The following is a 7,500-nucleotide window of genomic DNA, read 5'->3' on the forward strand; positions in this document are numbered from 1 at the left end:
ACACCCCCAAATGCTTCTCAGCCCTGCTAGCCACACCCTAGACACATACCATCACAGCATGCATGGTACATACGCTCTACAGCCGGTACTACCGACATCCACTGACAGAGGTAGTTGATGGCATGGCACCCCGTACGATGGACAGTCTACGTGACTATGCCAACACATATCACAGTGCACTTCTGCTACATTTACGCACTGGTAGGGACCATGCTATTCCACACAGAGACATGGTGGTACTGGCCTTTTCACAGACGCCACAGTGGTATTCCTGTTCCATGCACACATGCTGTATGGGCACATGTGCAGGCTGTTGCATGGTAGTTATGTTCACATGTGTGTGGTGTGTCACTTGACAGTCATGGTGTGTCCTCATGGTGCATCACATACTCCACAGCTAGCTACCTACACATGACTGCCATACATTGCAGTGTGGGCCCTCACGCAGTGTGGTGGTATGTCTCTGCTGTTTGACTACATCCATATTCAATGCAGCATACAACAGTCATGCAGGCATTGCCAACACAGATGTTGCTGGCATCGTGCCTGCCAATAGGGTACCTACCAACAATACACACTCTCACTCACTACAGGGTTCCAATCCATGGCTGGACATTGTATTAACCCTGTGGACACATACATAGTACTGCCATGCACACGTTATGTCCGAGAACACGGTCCCAATGTCACCTCCGATCTCCATAGTTGTTGTATCCCGCCAACCTGGCTGTTACATGTCTCTGCAGCAGCACACTGCATTGACTGCTAGCCCATTCATGTACGTTGTGTACCCTGACCACCACACTACCACATCTATCACACTACACATGGGTGGTACTGCATTGCACGTATGGGGCTGCATTTGTACACCCATGACTGGGCCATTCAGTATGGCACTGGGCCACATCCTCACATACATGCTTCACACACTCATTGACAACCTCCATGCCTTTACTGGCACCCTTGTTGGGCTTCTGTGCGCCACAGCACACCACATCCACATGCTGGCCACCTGTCATACCATTGCATGGGTGGTTGGTGTGGTACAGAGGGTATCAAATCAGACATTATCCGCTCTTTGCCCTTCAGCGCCATTCCACTTTATGGTATTGCCAATGTACACATCCAGCATCACATCGTACCCTATGTCTCAGGATGTTATGCCATGTGCCTCCTGTACAGGTCACACAGTGGTGCAGGCATATCATGCTAACTACAAGTCAGGTACGTGTGACATTGCACAGTCCTCAGTCATGTGGCCCCTCATGCTCACTATTTGCTTACATACACTACATGCTGTCACAGAGTATTGTCCATGCCTACATATACCACATCTACATACCTGGCAGCATTCTAGCTCATCCTACTCATACTGCTAACAACCATACAAGTGTCAGTGTGTCAGATATATCATGTAGATATCATTGCATCAGTTACATCACACATAGTGCATACACATCACCTTTGCATAGTGACAGTCATGCAGTGTGTATCACATGGATACTGTCCCTATACATGCATATCACATTGTACATGGTTGCTGTACACACATGCCCCACATGGTGCTGTGGTTGCCATATTCCACTATGGCGTGGGTACACATGTGCAGGGCCACGCATTTCTGGACCGTATGTCTAGCTGATACATTGGGTGCCCTTGTACCTGTGCCATACACACATGTACACGCGGGCAGTGTTACAATAACACATATGTGGTGTACCTTACACAATGGATACAACTTTACATGTCTCAGTATAGTCATGCCGTGATGTCTACCCGGCTCAGACAGTTTACATATGCAAATGACAGTCATGAAACACATCTGTACTCACCTGCATACCACTAACACAGGGGTGTCATCTACTCTGCCATGGGCCATGTTCTCCGCATTACTGATGCATGTAGTACTCCTACATGGCGTTTGCAGTGGGCAGGGTGGGAGGAGCACTCCTGCATGTGTGCACACATGCCACATTGCTCAGCCTGGGCGTCTGTGTGACGTCCACAGACTGGACACACACCGTGCTGTGGGACATAGGTCCTGTGCACATCCCACAGGGACACACTGTGTCACTAGTCATGTGATAGCTCCCTTGCTGTTAGGGTGACACAGACCCATGGTACCACCACAGCGGATGTACTGTATAGACATACAGTTGACATCCACCTCTGCCGTTCAGTGGACACTACCATGGGGGGGGTGACACTACTGTGTACATTGCACATGTGTTTACACACGGCCCTGCCGGACATCATTGTTGCACACATTGCACCCGCTACGGAACGTTTGGACATGGTTACTTGCTGTTCCCTCCATTTCGGTACCTATTCTGCTACTACTCTGTCCCATATGTGCAGGCCATACATATCTTGTTTATGTACATAACATTAGGCCATCCCTCCATCATGCATGCTATGCCTGTGATACTGTCTATGATTTCTGAACATATCCATCATGACAGCTTTGCATTACACATAATTGACATAGTCACCCCTACTGCGAGGATACGTGCACGTCGTGCGCACATTCCGTATGACATCGACGGTATATGCCCATGCACATGTGTGCTGTGACACTATACATACATGTCCTATCCCCTGCTGTGGCACTTCATTGTTCGATATCCACTGACAGCATCAGCGTGGGTGGTGGCATTGTTCTGTGTTTGGAATCCCTATGGCGGACCTTGGGTTATCACGGCTGTGTACATGTTATCCCACTGCTGTGCACACGTTGTCCACAGTCGTTGGTATGCTCCGCGGCTTAGCATTACATAACCACCTTTCACCACTCTCTGCCTAATGGACAGGTATCTTTACTTACACACATCGTTCACATACAGTGCAGATTAGTCATACGTATCATGCGTTACACACCAGTACATCTCGTGGGTTCAACATACCTTTCCGGCCTTTGCTTCTGTATTCGTCAATATTTTCCTCTAACTGCTTGCTTTCGATTCACTTTGTGTTTGGTATGAACATACGGTTTGAATATCCAGGGAGTCTTCCTTTTATTCGTCGTCACCTGAGGCATGTGGGTTCATCACGCCAATAGCTGTTCCTCGGTGTGTACTTATGCGCATATCACTGGTGATCCTCCTCCATTCGTACGTTACCCACGAAACTATGCCATGGTTCATTCCTCGTGTGGCCGTTAGTTATTTGCACTACCTTCATGGGGATGGTATGTATTGTATCATGTTTGTGTGACTGCATACGCTATGTGTGGTGTCAGGTACATTACGCTGTGGTGTTAGTCGTGGATTGTGTGTGTTGGGTATGGTATTCTGTTCGACATGTGGGTGTCCGTGTCCTGGCGGCGTCTGTCGATGGCGTTGTGCATTCAGATGTGTAACATAGCTGTTATATTCCTGTACACAACGGATGCAAGGATGCATCAGCTGCTGCTAGTGTTTCCCACGCGGCTTGTTGCGGGTATGCCGCTGTCATTGACTGCCTGTATGTTTTTGCTACGGTTTTGGCTGTTATCCCTTTGATATGTGCGATGGGGTATATCTGCGGATGTGGGTGGCAGTGCGGGTGTGGGTCTTGCATTTATACATACAAGATATGCTTGTGTGTGTGCTCCATCCCTGCTTGGGGAGCTGCAGGTTACCTGTCTGTTGTTCTGGGAATGTTTGTTTTGTTGATGTCGTGTGGCGTCGGTATCACCTGCATGTGTGCTTCCTGCACGTATTCCTCCTTCACATCGGTTATATATCTGCGGATGTTCGTCCGTGCCTACTATCCATTGGCATTTTGTCACTGATAGTTACGGTGATTGTGGTCCTGTACTTGGGACGGCCTGTATGCTACCGGTAGCCTCCTATTCGTGTGGCGCTTGCTTAACGGTCGTGGAACACACAGCGGTATTTACGGGACCGTAAGTGTCCACGATCGGTGCCGGGATAGCACATTTGTATTTTCGCCGTACATGCCTGATGCTGTGTAACGTTGCCGACGTATCGTGTTGAGTCTACCATATGGCCGCCATACATACGGTCATGGTTTGTACATGCGTCCTTTGCATCTCCTGTTGGCTATGGTCCTGTGGTACATTCTGGGACATTTCCGCTTTGCATCGTTTTACGTCGCCACGCGCCTAGCCACTGAGGAGATGTCAGTACTACTTTGTGGGTACTGCTGTACATATGCCTATGGTTCATGTACTGTATGCCTACGCATGTTATTACACTCCGCCTGTGACATGTCACCTACATACACATTTTACAGTGGCACACACATTACACACACAGCGGAACACACGACAACCTCACCTCACACATACACATATTGCCGCCATAGCTCTCAACCTTCCATTTCCAAAATGAGGAACACACACGTTCATAATGTGGAACAAATGGGCAAAATGTGGAACACATACTAATGGCTTACTAACAACTTCAGCTAAGAAGGTCATAGGATGGTTAAAATATGCTGATTTACTTACAAAGAAGAACCTTTAATGAATTACTATGATTAATTTCTATTTACCAGGATTTCATTTAAATACATTCCTAACAATGAATGTTTGACAGACTATTTCAATGTGGAACTTTGAGGAACTGCGCGGAACATGAACTGTTTTAGACCCCAAATAAGGTACGTTCCTCATAATGACGTACACTTGACAGGTATGATTGCCGCTTTCGCACCGACGGTTGCACACAGTACCTACGTTGGCCGCATCGCCGGCGGCGGTGTGTACCTCCGCACTCATATCCTATGGATATGACACGCACATATCCCGTTACTGTACTGTGGCCTGGCGATCATCCCGACCCGCGGATATGTATTGATGCAGGTTGACATTTCCATGGCTGGCGTTCCCTGCTCTGCCCACCCTCCCGGATGATCGGGTTGTCGTTCACTATGTTTACTATGTGGGGATTTCGCGTCTTACTTATCTGTAAACTTGCATCCCTGGGTTCCATATTAACCTGTTGTACTTTATATCTGTGTATGTGTACATATATTTCTATGTGTGTACTGATATCTATTTCCGTATCTGTGTATGCACATAAGTACATATGTAGTCGACTTGCGGCGATAGTGGCAGCATACGGCTACGCCGTCTGCTGTAGAACCGACGTGCGGTTGAGGTGTTGGCGTTCCATGCTCTGCTGGCTATTGGGTGTGCAGTGTTTGGGTGCTGCCTTTGTTGGAGTCACACATAGGTCCGCCCATACGGTACACATTACGGGCGGACATGTTTGTGTGGCGTCCATTTCACTGTGTGTGCAGGTAAGGAGGTGTCAGTCCATGGGGCCTACACTGTCAAAGTATGTGCTATGCGTTCCCTCTTTGCCAGGGCGTAGGCATATTGGATGCGCCTCTGTCTACCTACTGGGGCTGGCACAGTGTGTTCATGGCGCTGAACGCCCTGTGCCTGTGCTTGCCTTGGCAGTTGTGGCGGGCTTGGTGGCCCTACACCATTATGTCCCTGCAGCAGCTGTTTCCGCAGAATCATATTGTGTAGCATACAACATACTATGAATATGTGGGCACATGTGCCTGGAGAGTACTGCAAGGCTCCGGATGTATCCAAGCACCGGAACCGTGATTTCAACATCCCAAACACACGCTCTATGATTATTCTGGTTTGTGCGTGTGCCTCATTATGGCGTTCTTGCATATGTGTGTGTGCATTTCTGATGGGTGTCATCATCCACGGCTCCAGTGCATAGCCAGCATCCCCCACAAGGTGACCTTGTGTGATGTCCCCCCTGGCGAATACCTGATACAGCTGTGAGGCATGCCAGATATGGGAGTCGTGGTAGCTTCCAGGGCTGCCAGCACACACATCCATGATAATGCCCTGCGCATTGCACACGACCTGTCAATTGATGGAGGGGTATCCCTTGTGGTTTATGTAGCGTCTACCCTGCTCCCCGGGCGGTGACTTGATTTCTATGTGCGTACAGTCGATCGCACCCAGTACCTCCGGGTATTGTGCCACACGGTGGAAGTGGCGCATATTGCTAGCCAACTCCTCCTGAGATCTGGGGAAGTTTATATGCTCATGGGCATGTCGTAACATGGCATCCAGGAACTGGTGTAGTACCCTGGATGCTGATGCCTGTGAGATGCCCATTATATCCCCGGTTGGCCTTTGAAAGGTACCTGTAGCCAGTATTCGCAAGCTCACACATACCTTTGTGTCCACTGGGATGGGCTCCCCTCTGTTGTCTCTTGTTCTCAGGCGTGGCTGGCACAGCTCCACTATTTGCTGTAACGTGTCCCTGTCCACCCTGTAGCTCTACTATCTCCAGGTCTTGCAGCCTCTGGTAGGTCACCCTTGGTCTGAACACTCTCCTTCTCCTGTGAGGCCTACAGTAGATGTCGGCACCCTCCTCCATAACCGTCTGTCTCTGCCACATACCTATGCATCACAGCCACGGCGGCACCCAACATATACATATTAAAAGTTCCCCGTGTGTTTACACCCTACGGTGCGGCGTTTGGGAAATCGCGCTGTGTGTTGTGTGCATTCACACTTTATACTGTTGTGCTGTATACCCGGTGATGTCATTGGGTGTGTCTGTGCAGCCGTATCTGTGGATTATCTTCGGTGTTTTACCGTTGCAACTGCAACGGTATTGCCTTTAGTGTTACATTACAGTTGCCTGCATTGTCTTAGCTTTGCATCTTACATTACTGTTTCTGCACGCTGCACCTACTATTGCCTGCAGTGCATCCTGCAGGCACATGGCATATGATGCATTTTGTCTGCCGCCGCCGTTATGCTACCTCTGTACTTGGCTGTGCTATTTCGGTTCTTTGCTCTTTGCATTTCTACTACATCCCCTACTATCTTTGCATTCCTATGCCTCCCCTTTCCCGTTATGCAGGAGTCTGCATGCAGAGTTGTCAGCTGCCGCCGTTTGCCCTGCCTGGATTGATTGGTGTTGATTGCTCATTACGGCTCCAATTACACTGCTTCCGCATTTCCTCATATTCTCCGCATTACCTTCCTATATCCGTGGTTGTTGACGGGGAGGCCGTCACATGACTGGGTTGGGGAACGTAGTCATCCTCGTGCACATGCATCTATGCGGGCATTATGTACTCTCAGCGCATCTATTTCCTCGCACGCCGATCCTGCTGCTGTGATGTGCATTGTACAGCCCATGTTTGCTGGCCTCCAATATGCTTCCTCCTACAGTGGCACACCCCTCTGCGATTGACATGTATCCCGTGTAGGCCACTCCTCTGTGTACTATTGCTGCGCCGTTTGCTCCATCCTTACACCGGCGCCGGTTTTGCGATTCACTATTATCTGCCTCATTTGCATGGCATTGACTGCTAATACATGGTTACGGCGCTGAATACTGCCGCCACTCCTTGACAACCCTTGCACTGGGGTTGAGGCTTTCCATACATACTATGGTGTGTGGTGGCTGTGCAGCTGATGTGTATTATACAGCTCTTTTAGGACATTGTCATATTATTTCATTGCTTTGCACCTTCTGTGCACATATCCGGGGGTTCTGCTGT

The sequence above is a fragment of the Protopterus annectens genome, chromosome 5.part0, assembly GCF_019279795.1.
Source record: "Protopterus annectens isolate FY-2018-M chromosome 5.part0, PAN1.0, whole genome shotgun sequence".
Taxonomy (NCBI): domain Eukaryota; kingdom Metazoa; phylum Chordata; order Ceratodontiformes; family Protopteridae; genus Protopterus; species Protopterus annectens.